We start from the raw sequence: 22,313 nt of genomic DNA on the forward strand, positions 1-22,313 counted from the left end.
TCAAATTCAATTCTTTCTGAGTAAGGAAATACTTCAGACTCTTATGATCAATATAGAGATAACACTTTTCTCCATAGAGATAGTGTCTCCAGATCTTCAAAACAAAAACCATGAATACTAACTCTAGATCGTGAGTAGGATAGATGCGCTCATGCGGCTTTAACTGACGTGATGCATAAGCGATAACCTTACCATCTTGCATCAAAGCACATCCTAATCCAAAGTGAGAAGCATCACTATAGATAGAAAAATCTTTCCCATACTCAGGCTGAATCAGCACTGGGGCTTGAGTTAGAACAGTCTTCAATTTCTCAAAGCTAGCTTATTTGTTCTCAGACCAAACAAATAAAACATATTTCCTCAATAGTTTCGTTAGGGGAGCTACAATAATTGAGAACCCCTCAATTAAACGAAGGTAGTAACCAGCTAAGCCCAAGAAACTACGGATCTCAGAGACGTTCTTGGGTTGTTTTGAGTTTAAAATAGCTTCCACTTTACTCGGATCCACCTGTATACCCTTAGCATAAACGATATGTCGAATAAAAGTCACTTCGCTAAGCCAGAACTCAGACTTGCTCAATTTGGCATATAACTTATTTTCCCTTAAAGTCTGCAAAACAATCCTTAAATGCTCATCATGTTCTGGTTCAGTTCGAGAATTCACCAGTATATCATCAATGAACACACTACAAACTGGTCTAGATATGGTCGAAACACCTGTTCATCAGATCCATGAAGGCAACATGGGAATTAGTTAACCCAAATGATATCACTAAAAACTCGTAATGCCCAAGCCTAGTACGAAAAACAATCTTTGTCACATCAGAATCTTTCAACTCAAGTTGATAATAACCAGACCTGAAGTCTATCTTCGAAAATATAGAATCCCCTCAAAATTGGTCAAACAGATCATCAATCATGGGCAAAGGATATTTTTTTTAACCGTGAGCTTGTTCATTTTCCTATAATCAATAAAGAGTCTCAATGTCCCACCTTTCTTCTTGAAAAAGAGAACTGGGGCTCCCCATGGTGATACACTGGGTCGAATAAATCCTCTATCTAACAACTGTTGGAGTTGGACTTTCAGTTCCTTAAGCTACGGTAAGGAGCCATCGAAACAGGGGTATAATTGGAAAAAACTTCTATCTCAAACTCAACTTCTCTATCTGGCGGTAATCTATGCAACTCTTCAAGAAAAACATCGGGAAATACCTTAACAATATTCCAGATGCCTTCAATATCAGATCAAGAACTACTAGTGTCCAAAATATAAGTAAGAAATACCTCAGAACTCTTCCTGGTCATCCTCTCAGCTACCAATGTAGACACACCATTTGTTATGAATCTACAATGTTCCCCGATCATCAAAATCTTTCGATTATCCAGGGTCTTCAAAACAACTATCTTGGTCTCACAATGAATATTAACTCGATTCTTGATCAACAAATACATGCCAAGAATCAAATCAAACTCCTCCAAAGGTAACTCCATCAGGTCGGCCAGAAATATCTCCCCATTGATCTCTATATGACATCCTCTAAAAATACGATATAACTCTATGAACTGACCAACGGGACTTTAAACTATCACCAAAGTATCAGCATTCTCAACAGGAATATTAAGACCCCCAGAAATGGAATGTGATACATACGAATGGGTAGAACCATTATCAAACAATGCAAAGTAGGGAACTTAATGAATAGTATCAGTACCTGTAATCACATCAGGTCAATCGCAGTCCTGTTAACGTCTAACAGTGTAAACTAACGTAGACTGTCTGGCCTCAGATTTAACTAGACCCCTACACTAAGATGTTTGGCCTCTACTAGCCAATCCCGATGTTCTATCTTGAGTACGACTTACTGCAGGAGTCCGAATTGTACTCTGAGTACGAGCGGGAGTATGAGTTGGGGTCTGAACTATAGGAGTTGGCTCTGGACAATCTCTCAAGGGATGATCACCAGAACCACATCTTAAATAGATACTTAATTTCCTCATGCATTCCCCAACATGACGTTTCCTACAATGCTCACATGGTTGCAAAGGATGCAACTTAGAAGAACCACCATGTCTAGAATATGGAACAACTAAAGAACCTGATGCCACAGGCCTGACACTCGTACTGTCTTTCTGAAAATACTCACCCTGGCCTCTCTTACTGGGGTGTACAGAAGAATCAATGGAACCAGAAGGCTTTCTTATCGGTCTCGATCTCGATCTCTCTTACGCTCTATACCCACTCGCTTGATCTCCTCGACAGTCTTGGCTGTCTCAACCAAAGAATCAAAGTCCTTTTCCCGGTAGGTAGCAACTCGACTCTTGATCTCATACCTGAGTCCATTCTCGAACCTCAATAACGATCTGATTTAGTGTCAACAAGTCCAGTAGCATAGCGGCTCAGTTTGATGAACTCAATCACATAGTCCATAACAGACATATCACCATGCTCCAAATTCTGAAACTCCTGACGTCACTCATGTAGATATCTCTCTATGATGTAACGACTCCTAAAACGTGTCTTGAATAGATCCCAAGTTAACTGATTTCCCATAATACTAACGAAAATTGATTTCCACCACCAAAAACTCTCATTCTTCAGCATAGCCAGGGCCCCCTTTAACTTTTGCTCAGGACTCAATCCATCTTATCCATAATCCTCTCTGTATCCTCCAACCAATACTCAGCGTCAGTCGGAGGTCCACCAGTAATGCCTTCGAATGAACTACTCTAGTAGTTACCAAAGACTTCGAAATCTCAACAGTAGACATATTATCATGGACTTAAGCAGTTCTCCTGAACATGCGCAATATAGCTCTATTAATTGCGCCCTCATCCATACCAGTGTCCTCATCCTCAGTGATGGGAGGGTCTCTCGCAGCAGTAACCAGGTCATCTCTAGAAATATACAGATCTATGTGTGGGACAGAAGGATCTCGAGGTGACATTAGATTATCTATATTAACAGAAGGTCGAGTCACTCGCCCTCGTCCACGACCACGCCCTGGCCTACGACCACGCCCTGGCCTACGACCTCTAGTAGCACTCATCAGATAAATCTATAAGGCTCTATAGAAAGATTTTGAACCTAAATTAGAATAGCATCAGGGATTTGAAATATATTTAAAAATCATAAAATAATGTGACATTTATATGATAAACATATATGTATACATATGTCAAAAACTGTATAAAACATATACATATCAAAATACCATAGAAAACCGTATAAAACATTTACAGAACATTATATCGGTAATGTAGATATATCAAGATATAACTGAAAGGCATATAGAGATATACAGTAGTACAAAAGTAGGAGTAGTTAATCCTTCTGATGCCAAGTCTGCTAGCCTAGTCTGTTATTATCTAAAAATGTTAAAATTTACAGAATGAACTAAAAAGCTCAGTGTGCTCCTTACGGTGTATAAAAATATACAAATGAAATATTTCTGTAAAATCAATTTATCAGACATGTTCTAAAAACATAAACACTACCCCCGTCTGATCACCAGAATGTGTAGGTTCTCAATAACCATACACCCACATGTACACCCAGTAAGGACTTACCCTATACACAAAACAGAGGAGACTATAGAAAGCGGTAAGGTCTTACCCTTGCACATAATAGAGGAGCCTTTAGAAATGGTAAGGTCTTACCCTTGAACATAGCAAATGAGCCTTCAGAAATGGTAAGGTCTTACCCTTGCACATAGCAAAGGAGCCTTCATAAATGGAAAGGTCTTACCCTTGCACATAGTAAAGGAGCCTTCAGAAACTTCCTCCAATAATACCCCCAATGATAGTAATAAACATGTATGTATTCGAGGGAAAACGATAATTAATCCATTAAAACATGAAAATGTTTCATGCTTGGAAATCATATACAGAAATACGGTAATCAGAAATTAAATCAGTAATATACGATAAATTAGATGTCTGATAAGCAATATTAAGAAATCAAGTATTATGTCGTAAGAATATTCAGAATTATCACAAATCAGAAACAATTCAAATGGATAGTTTAAAATAGTAATGTAACACCATCAGGAAACACACTTGTATCGGTCTAAGTAGTATAATAAGGAAGCCTACTACTTAGTGTACCAATCACGATCAGCTTCAACACTAGATCCTACCAATCAAAAAATACATATCATAATCCTAATATGAATAATATTAAGTTTTATTTAAATAATTTACGAAAACCTACGAGTAATTTTCGTAGAACGCGGATCGATAGGGTCTAATAGACAAGAAACACCAAACCTAACTGACCCTCGGTCAGGTGAAACACGAGTACCTTCATAAAAATATCTTATTGGATCAATTTCATAACCAAATCTCAAATAAATAAGTAAAAATGCTAAAAATGCTAAGCAATTTCTGGTTAACGAGCTCGATTCAGGGCTTTCGGGTCATAATTTGGAAAAAAAGACTTCAAAATCGGACTTAGGATGTCGAAAAACATAAAATATGACTTTTCAAAAATTTTGACTTTTTGTTCAAAGTCAACGATCAATGATCAATCAATGGTCAACAATCAGTCAATTTTAGACCGAGTCGGATTGGGTTGGGCATGCGGATTGGATTAACGGGTCGGGTCATACGCGGGTCGGATCAGCCCACTTTCAAACAGTCCACCAGGGGGTGGACTTTCCCCACTCTCAAGGGTGGCGCATGCAGGGCCGTAGAGGTTTGGAAAAATTACGAAAAAATTCCTAAACTTGTTTTAAGGGGTTTGAGACAATTACCAAAGTCAGTTCATAACGGTGAACGATGAAGAGCTCGATTCCGAAATGTCAAAAACTTGATATTCCTCTCCCCGTCATATGCCGGTGACAACAGAGATAAGAAGGATACTGGTGGACTCGAGACGACGCAAGGAACATGATAGTGCAGGAGGTGTTGAAAAACGGAGCAACAGTTGACGATGAATGGGCGATCAAATGTTTCCTTCTAAAATAGTAAAATTTTGGAGTAAGAGAAATTCATTAAATTTCCCCCAGATCTAGGGTTATATAAACCCTTAAAAAGGAAAATGGAAAAATCATGTCATAGGTCCTCCATCTTTAATTACTTTCTTAATTTGGATCCAAATTTAATCAAAATTTCACTTTGATCCCCAAATTCAATTAAAATTCAATTTAATCATAAAAAACATTTAAGATAAATTTAGGCCTTATTTTGGGGTGTGACATATTTTGACTAATTGTATTTGTTACCATATTTGTTAGAACAACCTTGTCATGTAAAGTATATTGTGACAAAATTCTGTTTGTTACCATTTTATAGTATTTATTGTAACAATGAAATTTTGTTACTATAATTAACTTATCGTAATAAAAATATGTTTCAAAATCAATTAATCATTTCGTCACGAAAACTACATTTTTTCATAACTAACTTATATTTTAACATCAAATATAAAGAATTTTTGTGCCGAAAATAAATACGGTAACAAAAATTATTTGTCACAGTTTCTATTTCATCACAAAATGTAAAATATAGAGACAAAATATTTCTTAAATTAAAATATTTATTTTATCACAAAAAGTAAATTTTGTCACAATTAACTTAAATTATGACATCAAATTAAAAAGTTTTCGTGATAAAAAGACATGTTACAACAAAATTTAATTTCTCACTACTTTTTTTTTCGTCACTAAATATTTTCTATAATTTTTTTTGTGACTAAATAATTTTGTTACAATTTGTTATTGTGAAAGTCACAATTTTTTATATTGAGAAATTAATATTTGTTATAAAGTTTTATTTTTGATTAAATAAATTTGCACAATTTTTATTTTTACAAAATATTATGATGAAGTAAATTTGACATAGCTTTTTATTTTGACTAAATTTAGTGTGTTATTGTAACTAAATAAATTTGTTATAATTTATTAGAGTGATACTGAAAGAATGTTATTTGTCATAATTTTTTATATTGAGAAATTAATATTTGTTATAAATTGTTATCATGACTAAACAAATTTTGTCAAAAAATAACATAATTTTTATTTTGAGAAAATATTATGACGAAATAAATTTAACATAAAATTTTATTTTTATTAAATTTAATATATTTTTTTATTAAATTTAGTATGTTATTGTGACTAAAATCACCACTTTTTATCCATATATACATTAAAAAGAAAAGAAATCCAATACAAATTTGGGCCATTTAAATCCCACTAATAGTCCCAACAATGACTCATGAGCAACCCCAACTACTAAGCAACACACCAACAATCTTCCTCTCATTGCCATGCATGCAAAATCAGTCCTTATCTGCCTTAAGAGCAGGTGCATCCCATGCCGGTTCCCATGCCCTTTACTGCTAGTGACCATGCTCTCCCCGTACCTGTTAGCAAGTTTCTCACAAGCAAACTAGAAAAGAGCAGAACAAAGAGAATCAAATCAGAGGAAGAAAAAAAAGATTTTTCATTTCATTATTTGATTTTTTTATAATATAGAGGGGCTCCAAAAAACTTCCTCCGAAACGCATGCAAAAGGAGTAGGCTCTCCCTTGATGAAAAAAGAAAGGAATACAAACAACCATATATGATGGAAGTAAACCTATGAATGTACTTGAAAAAACCCAATACCTCTTCAATCATGATGTCCCCAACTTTAGTTGACTTGGATGATCTTCCATGTACTATTACCTTCCTAAGATAATCTGCTAGTATAACATCAAATAATAGAAATAAACTACGAATCAAAACTGTACCGCACCACAAAATCCTTCAAAATCTCTTCTTTGATATTTAAGAAATTCAAAATAAACCAAATTATAATCTTAGCAGAGCAAAAAGAATTTGATGGGCGCCCTACATTTTTTATATGCAATGCTCAAGAAAAGGGCAGTATGTGATTGTTTGACATGAAAGAACTAGAAGAAAAATCTACGCCGAAGTTGATAATTGCATTCAATGGCAAAGGTGAAGGGTGACATTGGGATGGAACAACCTAACTATCAACATGTTTTAGCTCATAGGTAATAAAATCTACTTCAATCTTACAGAACTTAGTTTTGCTTGATTCAGATCAACAAATATGCGACAAATAACACAAAAGTCCTAGCATAAGTATACTAAATCCATCATTCGTTCAAAATTTAAAATCTTGTCTCCAAATTGATTTTATCAAGATGTACTAGTTAACTACCTCGCTCTGTGAAGATATCAGCAATTGATTTATGCTCTCCAGGTTTTACCACCACCAGGGAACCAACATTGTGTTGAGTCATCTGAGAAAGATTGAACTCAATAAACATGTAAATCAAGTATTCTATGAAGAAGCCGATAATCTACGAAAATTGTAAAGACACATACCGACTTCACGGCATCGTAAACAGTGTCATCTGTAATTCACCAAAGCCAGGAGCCATCTCTAACTTTACCTTTGTCTTTCAAAACGTATGAAATAGTTGTGCTTTCAAAACATCTAATGAAGTTGTATTAGAATAGACACCTCGAATGGGAAAAAAGGTTTAGACTATTGTTAATGTGATCAATGTCGATGATGTTAGTAATTTGAATGTAGATAAGTAAATCCGAAAGTATAGTCTTGGCGAACATATATACCTTATGCACTAAAAAATAGGGCTAATGGCTTCTGTTAGTTCATTTCTTTATTAGAAAATTTTGATTTCCTTATGCATAAAAAATAAGTTCTAAAACAGATACCTTGGTGGAGCCTTTGATGTGGAGTCTCTTGTGGAGAATCTTATGGGGCAACTTGCTGGAAATCAAGCGATTCTAGTGTATGTATATGACATTACTAACTCTTCTGATCACATTATCGTGTATGGTCACCAAGATCAAGGTGGTGACTTGGCTCTGTTGTATGAACGAAAGCTCGATTTTAGAGATCCGTTCAGAAAGCATACAATGATATGTAGGTGAGTACAAAACTGGCTACTTATTCACACGGTTTACGAAATGAAAACTGTTGATTTTATAAGCTCTTAGTCGTAGGCTTTTTCGAGCAGATATCATCAGAAGGCACCGACTTCGTGGACAGTGCTGTCCACTACATTCTTATTCTTTGTGATCTGCTTATTAGTTTGTGTTAACGAAAACGGGTAAAGAAAACAAAAGAACACGAGAATTTTACGAGGTTCGGCAATGTGCTTACGTCCTCGGTGCCTAGGCGGCGCTAGAAGTTTTTATTCAATGATATTTTAGGTCTAGGTTACATCTCTATTTATAATAGAAAACCCTGGTACATAATTACAAAATTAACCCTGTCCTCTTTACTGGTATATTTATGAGCCATACCTAACAAATCTCCACCTTGGCGAATATCCTGCCTCTTGAAAATTCAATGTGGGTTGGGTTACCTTGATTCTTTAACAACTCGAAACATTCAACAAGTCCAAGCAATGCTTGAACTTGTCTGTCGTAACTGGCTTAGTGAACATATCAGCGGCATTTTCATCAGTATGTACCTTCTGAAACAAAACCTCTCCAGATGCTTGAACAAGTCAATATGTTTAGTTCTAGCATGATACACCTGATTCTTAGCCAAGTGAATAGCACTTTGATTATCACAAAGCAACTGAACTCCACCTTGTTGAACACCCAACTCCTTCACTAAACCAGTAAGCCATAAAGCTTCTTTTGCAGCTTCAGCCGCTGCCATGTACTCAGCTTCAGTTGTAGATAGAGCCACAATAGATTGAACAGTAGACTTCCAACAAATAGGCCCTCCACCAAGAGTAAAGACATACCCTGTCGTAGATCTTCTATTATCCAAGTCACCTACATAGTCTGAATCCACATATCCTACAACCAAAGGATTATCCCGCTGACTCCCAAAAACAATTCCATGTCCCACAGTACCCTTTAAGTACCGAAAGATCCACTTGACTGCTTCCCAATGTTGCTTACCAGGTTTAGACATGTACTTACAAACTTGACTAACATCATGAGCTAAATCAGGACGAGTACATACCATCGCATACATCAAGCAGCCAACATCATTAGAATACGGAACCTTTGCCATATCTTCAGCTTCCTTATCTGTCTTGGGGCACTGTTCTGATGAGAGCTTAAAGTGATTCGCCAATGGAGTGCTAACTGGTTTTGCGCTGCTCATCGCAAACCTTTCTAGCATTTCTCAACATAACCCCGTTGAGATAGCCGCAGTTTCCTTGAGTCTCTGTCCCTGCAAATTTCCATTCCAAGAATTTTCTTTGCAGCACCTAAATCTTTCATATCAAATTCCTGACTCAAAAAAGTTTTCAAACCGATAACATCATCCATGTTCTTCGCAGCAATCAACATATCATCAACATACAGTAATAGAAAAATAAAAGAACCATCATCAAGGCTCTTAACATAGACACAACAATCATACTCACATCGGTTGTAGCCAATCTGATCATATAGGAGTCAAACCGTTTATACCACTGTCTCGGAGACTGTTTCAACCCGTACAAAGATTTCTTCAATCTGCAAACTAAATGCTCGTTTCCAGGTTGAGTGAAACCTTCAGGTTGCCGCATGTAGATCTGCTCCTCTAAATCACCATGCAAAAAAGCAGTTTTAACATCCATCTGCTCTAAATGCAAATCCCAACTAGCCACCAATGCAAGTACTGCTCGGATTGAAGTGTGCCTGACCACAGGAGAAAAGATTTCATCATAATCAACTCCTTTCTGCTGTGAAAAACCCTTCGCTACCAAACGAGCCTTGAACTTCTCCCCCTCTTTTTCTGTTACTACTGGTTTCTTCTTATACACCCATTTGCAACCAATCAGCTTCTTACCCTCAGGAAGGGGAACTAACTCCCATGTGCGATTGTGATTCAAAGACTCCATCTCCTCAACCATGGCTGCCATCCACTTGTCGTTTTCCTGACTAGTAATGGCATCATGAAAAGTAATCGGATCATCGCTGCTAACAATAAGTGCAAAAGATACCAAGTCTTCAAAACCCAATCTGTTCGGAGGCTTTATATTCGTCCGTCTCACCCTGTCTCTGGCGAGACTATAATCCTGCAAGTCATCCGTAGTGGAACCACCAGAAGTCGGTTGAGAAGTTTCTGGTTTCTCAACTGGAAACTGCTCGAAATCCACCACTGTCGTGTCTTGCTTCTGCTGCAACATGGATTGTTCATCAAAAACGATATCTCTACTAATCACAACTTTCTTCGCAACTGGATCCCAGAACTTGAATCCTTTGACACCTTTCTTGTAACCCAGAAAAATGCACTCCTTCGATTTTGCATCAAGTTTGGATCTCTCATCAGCAGGTACATGCACATAAGCAAGACAACCAAAAATCCGTAAGTTATCAAAACTAACATCATGACCAGTCCATACCTCTTCTGCAACTTTCCCAGCCAGCGATGCCCTTGGCGATCTGTTGATAAGGTAACACGCCATGTTAACAGCCTCAGCCCAGAAGTGTTTGGGAAGCCCCGCATTCAACCGCAAACATCTGGCTCTTTCATTCAACGACCTATTCATTCGTTCCGCAACACCATTCTGTTGTGGTGTCTTGCGCACTGTAAAATGCCTCTGAATCCCATGCTCCTTACAGAATTGTAGGAACTGTGAATCTGTGTACTCCGTACCATTGTCAGACCGCAAACACTTGATTTTTCGTCCTGTTTGGTTTTCTACCTCAGCTTTCCACAGCTTGAACTTCTCAAAAACTTCAGATTTCTGTTTCAAAAAATACACCCAAACTTTCCGTGAAAAATCATCAATAAAAGTAACATAGTACCTAGATCCACCCAAAGACGATGTCGTGGAAGGCCCCCATACATCAGAATGCACATAATCAAGAATCCCTTGAGTTGTGTGCTTCGCAGTCTTGAAACAGACTTTAGTCTGTTTACCAAGAACACAATACTTGCAAAAATCGAGCTTACAGCTTTTGACACCATGCAACAAGTTTCTCTTGTGTAATTCTGCCATACCACGTTCACTAAGATGAGCAAGGCGCATATGCCACAATTTTGTCGTATCATCACAGGACTCAACAGAGTGAACTCCACCTGCAACGGTACTCCCTAACAATCTGTAGATATTCCCTGCAGTCATCTTGCCTTTCATCACAGTCAATGCTCCTTTAACAATCCGAATGGTTTCCCTATCCTCGTCAGCCTTAGGGATAAAACCATTCTTGTGCAAAGTGCCCAAGGAAATCAAATTCTTCTTCAAGTCTGGGATATGTCGAACACCACTCAACGTCCGAACGGAGCCATCGTGCATCTTAATTCTGACATCACCAATACCAACAATATTGCAACATCGATCATCACCCAAATAAACCGAACCAGAATTAACCGGCCTGTATGTCGAAAACCATTCCCTATTTGGCGTGATGTGATAAGAACATCCAGAATCAAGAATCCAAGCATCCGTCAATTGTGTCGTTGAAATAGAAAGCATATCACCCTCACGCAATCAGAATTATCATCCTCGACCACGTTCACAGACTTGGATGAGCCATCACGCTTCTCATCAGTCTGCTTTTTCAACTTCGGACAGTCTCGCTTCATATGTCCCGCCTCCTTGCACTTGTAACAGTGAATCGTCTTCTTATCCCTGGATTTGGATCTGGAATTCCGCTTCCCGGACCCTGCCTTCTCTGGCTTCCGTCCACGATCTCGATTACCCTTGACATATAAGCTATCGGCTTGAGAGCTTTCCCCTGTATTCTGCTTCCGCTGGTTGTGAGCCAACAAGGCTACAGTAATCTCCTCAACATTGATAGTCTCTTTCCCATATGTAAGAGTAGTCACCATGTGTTCGTAAGAGGGAGGCAACGAACACAACAGAATCATCGCTCTGTCTTCATCCTCAATTTTCACATCAAGCCGAGCCAGATCAGAAACGATTTGATTGAAGACATTCACGTGTTGCGCCAAATCGTGATCATCCTGCATCTTCAGCCCATACAGCCGCTGCTTCAGATACAGTTTTGTCGTTAAGGATTTGGACATAAACTGACTTTCCAACTTCCTCCAAATTTCGTCTGGAGATGATAGATGCATGACGTGATACATGACCTCGTCCGCCAAGCATAATCGTATGGTTCCTGCCGCTCGCTGCTGCAATTCTTCCCAATCTTCCTCATCCATCGACGCCGGCTTTGTAGATCGCAAAGCCTTCAAGATCCCTTGCTGCGCCAATAGATCCTTCACCCTCGTTTGCCATAATCCGAAGTTACCCTGACCATCGAATTTCGCGACTTCGAATTTTGCTCCTGACATCTGATACCAATTGTTGACGAAAACGGGTAAAGAAAACAAAAGAACACGAGAATTTTACGAGGTTCGGCAATGTGCTTACGTCCTCGGTGCCTAGGCGGCGCTAGAAGTTTTTATTCAATGATATTTTAGGTCTAGGTTACATCTCTATTTATAATAGAAAACCCTGGTACATAATTACAAAATTAACCCTGTACCGTACCTAACAGTTTGCTATATCCTATATGGTGCAGCTATACACATTGTTAAAGTTGAAGATGATTTTCATGAAATGCAAGAACTGAAGGTTCGAGCCGAAACTGCTGATGTTACCAAATCACAAGTATGCTTTTCATGATATATCTTTAAACAAATTGTTGATTACCGATTTATGAGCTAAAACTAATAGCAATGTGTTCTTGTTGCAGTTTTTAGCAACAACTTTACCTTTGGCTTTCAAAACATCTGGAAAACATAACGGGTCGCATAATCGGATTGACAACCCGAATGTGATGCAATATCGCATTTTTCAGTGTTTACATGCACCGAAAAAGCTTGAACCTATCGCTGCATTCTACCTATTACAACTGACGTTCTAATCTTTTTAGGCGTTAGGGTTTATAAATGATAAAAAAGAAAAAAAGAGGGGAGGATAGAGATGCGTCGCACAAAGATGAGAAATGGCCAAGTGTAAACAACACGCGTGAAAGGCTAGGGTTTTTGTGTTCTCCTAAAAGTTTTGGTCTAATTAGGAAACGGTTCCTTGTATTATCACATATTTTCATATGTCGTCCCTTGTTTTCCTTTCTTCAAATTTGGTTACTGAATATTTCTTTACTATTTTTGATCATGGCTCAGTGTTTGTTTTAGTACAATTTAGTCATCATTTTTTGTTATTATGTTTTATTTTTAATTAACTATTTATTTTTGTTTTATTACATTTTAATCCCTTTTTTTGCATTTAATTTTGTTGGATAATTTATATTCATTTCAATGTAGTCATAGAATCTTAATTTTTGATACAATCCTTAGGTTTAGATTTCTCTTAAATAAATCCCTACTAGAGTAATTAGACATAATATAAAAGAAAAAACTATTTGTTTTATTTTTTCCTTCACGATGAAAGAATAAATATAAAGTTAGAATAATAGCCTGACACAGTTAAATTGAGGGTTTTAAAAACGTATTTATAAAATAAATACAAATAAATTTCTCTAAAACCCAGTTTTCCTTTAAAAATCAATTTCCTTTAAAATAAAATAGAGGGAAATTTCCCTCCTAAATAAAACCTAGGTACCTATATTTTCAGGTCATCGATACCTGATTAATATTTATTTAATTTATATTAATTTAAAAAAAGATGCCTAAGGCTCTTGTACATTTTAAAAAAAAAATCAATTTGGCCATCAAATTACTGTTGCATTCAATGCAACCCTCAAACTTAGAAAAAAAACAATTAACATGACCCTTTAACCAACAACTTCTATTATTAACCATTATGAAACTATATAATAAAAAATATTAAAAATAGTTATACAACTAAGAAGAGTATTGTATATAATATAACATGATAAACTTAAGTAAACTTTACCTAAACTTAATGTAAAAAAATTTAATAGGAAATTTGCCCAACTATGGTTAATATATATTATTCATGACTTACACGGACCGCCTTACCTGAAGGCTTAAGTTAGCTTGTTCATTCCCAATTCAATATATATATATATATATATATTATCAGAAAAAATTAAATTTTTACTATTTTTACTATTTTATTTTTTGTGTATTTTAGATTTTAAATTTAGAATAATGATTTTTTAATAAATAAACAAGCCCTGAACTTTTTGATAATATATTTTTGTTATTATATTTTTTTTTGAAAATACCATTTAATTATATATATATTATCACAAAAAATTAAATTTTTTGAACATTTTTTTATAATAATAATTATATATTATCATTATAATTAAACATGTAACAGAAAACATATTTTTTTATAAAAACTTGAATCTTTTACTAATTTAAAAAATGAAATTTTTGTTATGATAATTTTTCTATAACAATAACTATTACATATAGTTACAAAACTTGTCACTATATAACATTTTTGCACTAAAAAATAGGGAGAAATATTTCTAATAGTATAAGTTTTCATAATGATTAAAATATACAACTACAAAAATAATTAATTAAAAAAAACTTAAATTATATTAATTACAATATATTTTGTGACTATATAACATTTTTCACACTAAAAAATAGGGAGAAATAGTTCTGATAGTATAATTTTTCACAATGATTAAAATATATAAGTACAAAATAATTTATTACAAAAAACTTGAATTTTATTATTTGATGTGATAATTTTTTCTATAATAACAACTATAAATTATAATTATAGAAATTGTCAATATAACTTTTTGAAACAAAGAAGTGGAGAAAAATATTTATGACAATTAATATATGCTACCACTATAGTTAAAATTTATAACTACAAATATAATTTGTCACAAAAACCTGAATATCATTATTTTCTGTGATAATGTTTTTTGCAATAATTATTAACACTTATAGTTACAAAATTTGTCACAATATGACTTTTTTGGTGCAAAACAATATGGAGGGAAATCTTTGTGACAATATATTTTGTCACTATAATTAAAACATATAACGAAAAACATTGCTTTTTTTACTAAAAACTTGTATCTTATTATTTGTTGTGACAATTTTTTTGTAACAATAAATATATCTTATAGTTACAAAACATGTCACTATATTATTTTATTTTTATACCGAAAATTGGAGATAATCATTTGTATCTATACATTTTGTCACTATAATTAAAATATATAATTACAAACAAAATTTGTCACAACAAATCTAAATCTCATTATTTGTTGTGACAATTTTTCTGTCATAGTTACTAAAATTTTTAATTACAAAAGTTGACACTATATGCCTTCAATTTGACACTAAAATTTATTTTGTTATCATATGTTACACATGTTTGCTAATTGTGACAAATTATTATGGCGATTTTAGCTTTTGTTGTAGTTGTATATCTTTTTTAATTTAATGTGACGATTATTTATTTTTTTCACAAAAAAAACTACTAATTGTGACAAAATTAATTTTGACAAAATTAAATTTGTCATAGTAGTAGAACATTTTTGTAGTGAGTACTGAACTTTGATACATGAATGTACCAAAGCTGAACTGATAATTGGACATTGATACACGAATATACCAAAGATGAACTGATAAGTACTCTTTTAATTCCATGCCAAATGTACATACGACTCTCAATGCAACATACAATGAGCTTATATATTTATCATCACATAATAATTTATTAATTTGTATCTGATAACTGTAAAATATATGATATTTGTAATTATATGAAAACTAGAAAAACCATATAATAACTGTAAACATTTAGAATTCATCATTGTAAATATCATACTTGGCCAGTTCATACCCAAAATCATTCATAGAGCTTGATGAAAAATTTTATAGAAATATTCCATACTAAAAATTTATAAATCATACTGGAAAATAAAATGAGGTTGACTTATCGTAAGTCGTCATCGACTATAATAAACTAATAAACAAATTGTACTCACTTTAACACTTTATTTTTATTATCTTTAAATCAAAATATAAGCGTCACTAAGTTTTAGATTTAAATCATTTGGCATACACTACTTTTGATATACAATTTATCAAAATTCTATATTCTGACAGTTTGCATTACCTTCAAACAAATATCATTATGTATTAATTAATATACTGAAAATTTATTCTACTTGCACTAATAAAAACTAGACTTGAATACAAATCTAACCATATAAGGCACTCTGTCTAGTTTCTCTTGTACAATTTATAACAAGATTTCAAAGTTTACTGATAGAAGTTGTTTCGGCAGAATCGACTACCCTGTTTTCTGACCTATCACAAATTAAAATTTCATATCTTTTTTGTACAGCTCGAAATCAGTCACCGTCTATTTTAAATGAAGCTAGACTTATATACGAATTTAACGATATAGAGATCATTATCTAATCAATTCTGTATAATTTATGGTGAATTTCTAAATTAACAATTCGAATTCTAAGTTCTAGACAACATTCCTTAATTCGCATACTTAGCTTAATTTCATAATTATGTAAGCTAAATAAATGAACATTTAGGCTAGAATCATAATTCACATAACATTAGGATTCATTTCTTACCGTAGTAACTCCATCACTGGCTCGTCGCAAGCCAATGTTTGTACGATAATACAAACACGAATTAAATGTACTCACCATTGCCTCGCTATCGAACCTTCTCCACGATAGTCTTCTCGATCCCATAATTTTTACTTCCCTTCAAGCTACTTGAATCACTAAATTTACTTGATCTGACGACATTATATATTAACATAAAATTTTCAAACTATATGCTAGCATCAAACTAACATAATCTAAACTTAAATATAAAATTCGATAGAAATAAATTCGATACTAAAATCGATATAAAACTAAATTGTACTTCTATCGGAATTTTCGAATTTCTCAAAATATTTCCTTAAATTCCAAATATATATATATTTATATTATTAACCCTTAAACTTTTTCTAATTGCACAATCAACCCACTAATTATGATTTTTTCTAGAATTCACCTTAACTTCCCATTAAATTCATAATAGCCTTTCACTATTATGGTAATGTCACATTAATCACATGAACTTTCCATTACCTTAAAAAAATATTCAAATCAAAAATTGAATATTTAAAAACTTGCAATTTCATACTTAACTTTCTAAAACTTTTCAATTTCAACCACCCAACTTGATAAACTTGGAATTCGATCCCAACTCAACATTTTAGCTAAAAAATCAGCACATAAATAAAATTTCAAGCAATTTATTATTTTACCCAAATGGTACTTTCACAATTAAATACTTGAAATCAAGTCCCTATATTTCTTAGACTTTTCAAATTCCACCCCTAACTTTTACCTACCTTGAAATTTGGTTCCAACCAACTTTGCAACTTAATTTTCCAACATCTTAATACTAAATATTATCATTGAATACTCCAAATCTTCCATTTATACAATAATGTCCCAAAATCCTTGAAACTTTTAAACTAGCCCTTTTTCTCTTTGAAGGTTCCAAATTGATCTCTAAGTCACTTATAACACTTTTAATATAAATTCTAAAACATAGGGATTTTTTTAATATTTTCCCCTAATTATCCCCTTTAGTCGAATATTCTTATTCTTTTCAAAATAATCTCTAAACTTGATCCAAGCTCAATTTCATCATTCACACAACATTTACAACCAATTCAACTCTTTTCCATATCAAATGTAAATCAAACAAAATATTTTCCTAAACATAGCGCTATGGTCGAACCATAAATATAGTCTTACTCTTGATTTTTAACAACTTTCATGTTTGATTTCAACTTCACAACACTTCTAGCATGAATAATCAAACTTAAATCATAAGAATCACACCTCCCCTTCGCCCACTTCTCACCAACTTAAACATAAAACTTGAAGATTTTTATTCCAAATGAAAGAGAATTTCAAGTAGGTTATTTTATCCTTAATAACCTAATGAAAATATTAATAAAATGGACCAAAAATAAATAAAAAAACAAACACACCTTTGGCTATGGAGGTTCGGAAACTTGCTAGAAGAAAGATGTTGATTTCTTGAAAATTCTAAGCAATTATCTCCTAACTTTGACTTTTAAAAGCGAATTAAATTGAATTTAAACCAAAAGTCTAAACTGGTCTTAATGAATCCCTATTTTTAGCTCCATGCCACTCCTTTCATTCAATTTTAATATTCTTAAATGGATTTAAAAATCTCATCTCCCAATTTCCCTTTCTGACATCAAATTTTATAAAATTTCATTTTAGCCACTAAAATTCCACTGTTCGGTCAAATCTAAAAAGATTACACTATTATGATTCCATTCGATTATCCGATTTCAATACTAAACTTTATCGCTTTATAGCTTTTACCACAAATCCCGTACTGAAAATATGATTCCCACAAAAAACCTCGTTTTAGGCCAAACATTTCATTTACGAGCTAAATCTATCACTTTTCAAAATTATATTTTTGGTCCCTAAACTTTTATAAAGTTTATACTTAAGTCCTTAAACTTTTAAAACTTATATTTTAGTCACTAATCAAATTTTGTGGTATTACAGGTTATGAGGTGGAATAGGTTATGCTCCACTAATGGTGTTAAGGTAATATGGGGCACAATAGTTTGTCACAACCACCTTTGGCCTGAGTAAGTTTGAAATTTTTACATGGATATCACTATAAGAAAACAACTCGTTTAATGTAATATGCTTGGAAGTTAACCTTTTGAATTGATGAGTTAGCAGCAAATGTCATGTTAACACTATACTATGTGGTTTGGAGAGATGTTAGGAAGAGTGACATTATTCCCTTATCTAACCGTGATCGAGCTATTCCTTTATAAGAGAAATTCATATATGTTCCATTTGAGTTAGAAATCTTGAGATGTGAATATGAAGCCAAAATTTCAAAAAAGAAAAAGAAAAAGAGTGTTAAGATCTTAGACGAGAAAATTTCATGTTGGACCTCGATGTTGGATTTCATGCAAACAATTTGAGCTCATGCTAAAGAGGAACGACGAAGTTGAGGCTGATTTCACGAACCTGCAGAAAGATTTTCAAAAGATTAATCTAGCTTGGAAAATTGCTGGATTAGGAAAAACTTCATAACAGTGGAAGTTGGAACTTAAGGCTGAAAAATACCATCAAATTAAGGACGTCAGAGATGAAAGAGAACGCAAGGTTAGAGAGTTAGATACACAAAAAAGAAGATAGATCAAGAGCTCGAATGAGAGAAGAAGACATGAACTTATGCACTGAGTGGTGAATGAAAAGACGCCAAAGAATTGAGACAAAGGCACACCTTCAGCAAGAAGCGAGAAGAGAAGCTCACTTTTGAAATGCAAGGGTTGCAAGCTAAGATTGAGGAGATTAAAGCTGAAAATTAAGGCGGGGTAAGTGAGCTAGAAGGGGAAAAGCAAAGAGTTATAAAGTTAGAATTTGAGAAAAGTAATATGTTCGAAGGGTTCAAAATGGAGGTAAATAACATGTTAAATGAGCTTGAAATTAGAGGACAAAAAATAGATGAACTTGAAGCTAAAAAGAGGCAAAGCATTGAGGAATTTAAATTATAAAGACAATATCGAGATCATGTACTCCAAGGCAAACAAGATGAGGTATTCCTTTGGATACAACGATGTGGAGTGAAGAATGAGAGAATAGAGGTCCTCAATCAAGAGAAACAATAGATGAAAGAAATGCACGAGGAAGAGTTAGCTCATCCAAGCTAAGAATGAAGAGACAATGCTTAAATTTTGCAGCTCAAAATTCCCTGTTTTTGAAGAACGCTTAGCATGGACTGACAGATTTAAGGATCAGTATCGAGGAGAATGCCACTTTCCAAAGAAAGGTTCATGACTTAGAAAAGGCACTGCAAAGTTTTCAAGCGAAGATCATTGGGCTTGCATGCACTATCCGAAGCACCAAACGATAATGTCATAATGTGAATGATTATTATGAGGATTGGAAAGCAAATGTGAATTTTGTGATAATCAAAACCATGAATCAGTTGAGTGGCGTTAGTAAGAAGCTAGGGGAAATGGATATCCAAGAAAGAGTCATCCAGTGCTACACAAATCCAGCGTCAGATTTCGAAAGAAGGGTCACTTGACTTGTCAATGAGATAATGGAGCTGAATACTAGAGCTAGGCCTTTTTTGTAATGCGTTTGTCTTGTAATGATGATATTTTTTCCCTTAAACGAAAGTTGTTCTAAGACTAATCACCTTTTATGAATTAATGCCTTTTGACATGCATTTTCATTTTATTTACCTTTCATGTTTTATTTTCTGCATTTTACTTGCACTTTTACAATTATTTGTGTTTAGCATTTCATTTCCATCAATTTATATTCATCATCAAACCATCAAAATTAATAATAAAGGGTACACTACAAACTACTAGAAACTTCCAAGCACCCGTATAATATTAGGATAAAGGTAATGGATGAGAGAATAGCCCAAATTGAGAAAATCTAGCTAGAAATACAAGAGAATATGAGGAAGGCTCAAGAAGAGATGTGTGAACAAATACTGAAATCTTAAAATGATATGATGAAGAAACTTGGAAACATGTTACAGGGAAGATATACAGATTGAGAAGAAACTCCAGCTATCAATGCTATTGCCGAATAACCTTTTTACCCCCATGTTTCGTACCGTGAACGGATTGTGGAAAGGCTCTAACTATTGGTGTTACCACTGAAGAACCCCTTTACCCTCATACTTTATACCACCTCATATTAGAGCACAACAAGGAACAATTAATCAGCCAGGAATAGCGCACATAAACTTACCTAGTACATCTGTAAACCCGCACCAAGCAGAAGACGTCCCAGATTTTGGTGATGAGGGAAGATAAGAGAAAAGAAAACAACTAGAAGAGAAATGAAAACAACTGGAAAATGAAATTAGGGCTATGAAAAAGGACACAAACATGTACGGGTCGATGCCAAGGAGCTGAGTCTGGTTCTTGATTTGGTGCTACCTCCCATGTTTAAAGTTTCGAATTTTGAAAAGTTTGATGGAACGAGATGCCCCTATGCTCACATCACTATGTTATGCAGAAAAATAACTGGCTACGTTGGTTATGATCAACTGTTGATTCATTACTTCCAAGAGATCTTAGTAGGTTCCGCTATTCGATGGTATAACCACTTGAGCAAGGTTCACATCAGGTCATGGAAGGATCTAGCCAAATCTCTTCTTGAGCAATATAAGAATGTAAAGGAGGTGAAGGGATATCATTGTACAAGTACACCAACCACTGGAACAAGAAAAAACCAACATGCTCTTCATAAATACTTTGAGAGATCCTTTCATTGGACACCGATTGGGGAATTCGTCCAAGAGTTTTATTGATTTAGTTAATACAAGAGAGATGATCGAAATGGCAATCAAAAGTGGGAGCCTTTATGGAGGTAAACCTAGCAAGAAACCGCTAACGAAAAAAAGGGATAATGAAGTCAACAACATAAGGAAATATGACTCCAATAACATCACTGTGTCTCGACCTCAGGCTACAGGATCATCTGCATAAAATTATACAAGAAAAGGAACAAGAGAGTCGAGACAGGAGAGGGAGAAGCTTTAGTTTGACCCAATCCCTATGTCTTACAAGGAATTATTCCATGTCTTGTATGATAGACATATGGTTTCTCCTTACCATGTCTCACATTTGTAACTACCATATCCCAAATGGTACGATGATAATGTCCAATGTGAGTATCATGCAGGTGTTCCTGGACACTAAATAGAGAACTGCACTTCCTTTAAAAAGATCATCCAAAGATTGAGGCAAAATAACATCATAAACTTTGGTGATAGTGAGAAACCAAACGTGGCTCAGAAGACACTTCTAAGCAATGTAGGTTCATGAGTCAATTCCGTTGTTGAGGAAAAGAGGAAGAAGATTATGACAAGTATGAGTCAGGTAAAATACCAATGCGCTGGATATGGAGTCAGATAATCAAGGTAGGCTTTTTGGTTTCTAGCCCAAAAATTGAACAAGTGGAATAAAACCTTGTATACTAATATCATAATTATGTGGGCACAATATACAAAATTGCTCTAAATTTTAAGCTTTGTTTCAAAGAATGATTGACGATAAAAAGATGGAATTTTACAAAGAAGTTGTGGAAAAAAAGAAGAAGGAGAGCTTTGTGCATCTAAAAGTTCATCTAGGGGAGTTTACTATGCCAATTGCCCTCTAGTCATCACACCAGAAACATATGTGGCTGAGAACGTAACTCCTAAGATGATCATTACACCTCATCTCCATTCTCTTACAAGGATAAAAAACAAGTCCCTTGATATATAAGTGTAAGATGGATAATGTATGGGCATCAGATATTGCTGAAGAAGAAGTGGGTGAAGTAGGTCATATAATATGAGTGGGAGATGCTAGTCCCTAGATCAACCCAAAGGACGTGAGAAAAGATCTTCCGCAAATAAAG

General features: G+C 34.4%; 1 pseudogene; it reads right to left on the bottom strand.

Annotated features, from left to right (window-relative positions):
* Positions 1-2,780: 2,780 nt before the first annotated feature.
* On the bottom strand, positions 2,781-12,780 carry LOC120176223 (annotated as a pseudogene).
* Positions 12,781-22,313: the final 9,533 nt, after the last annotated feature.

Source organism: Hibiscus syriacus, unplaced genomic scaffold (genome assembly GCF_006381635.1).
Source record: "Hibiscus syriacus cultivar Baekdansim isolate YM2019G1 unplaced genomic scaffold, ASM638163v2 tig00003398_pilon, whole genome shotgun sequence".
NCBI lineage: Eukaryota > Viridiplantae > Streptophyta > Magnoliopsida > Malvales > Malvaceae > Hibiscus > Hibiscus syriacus.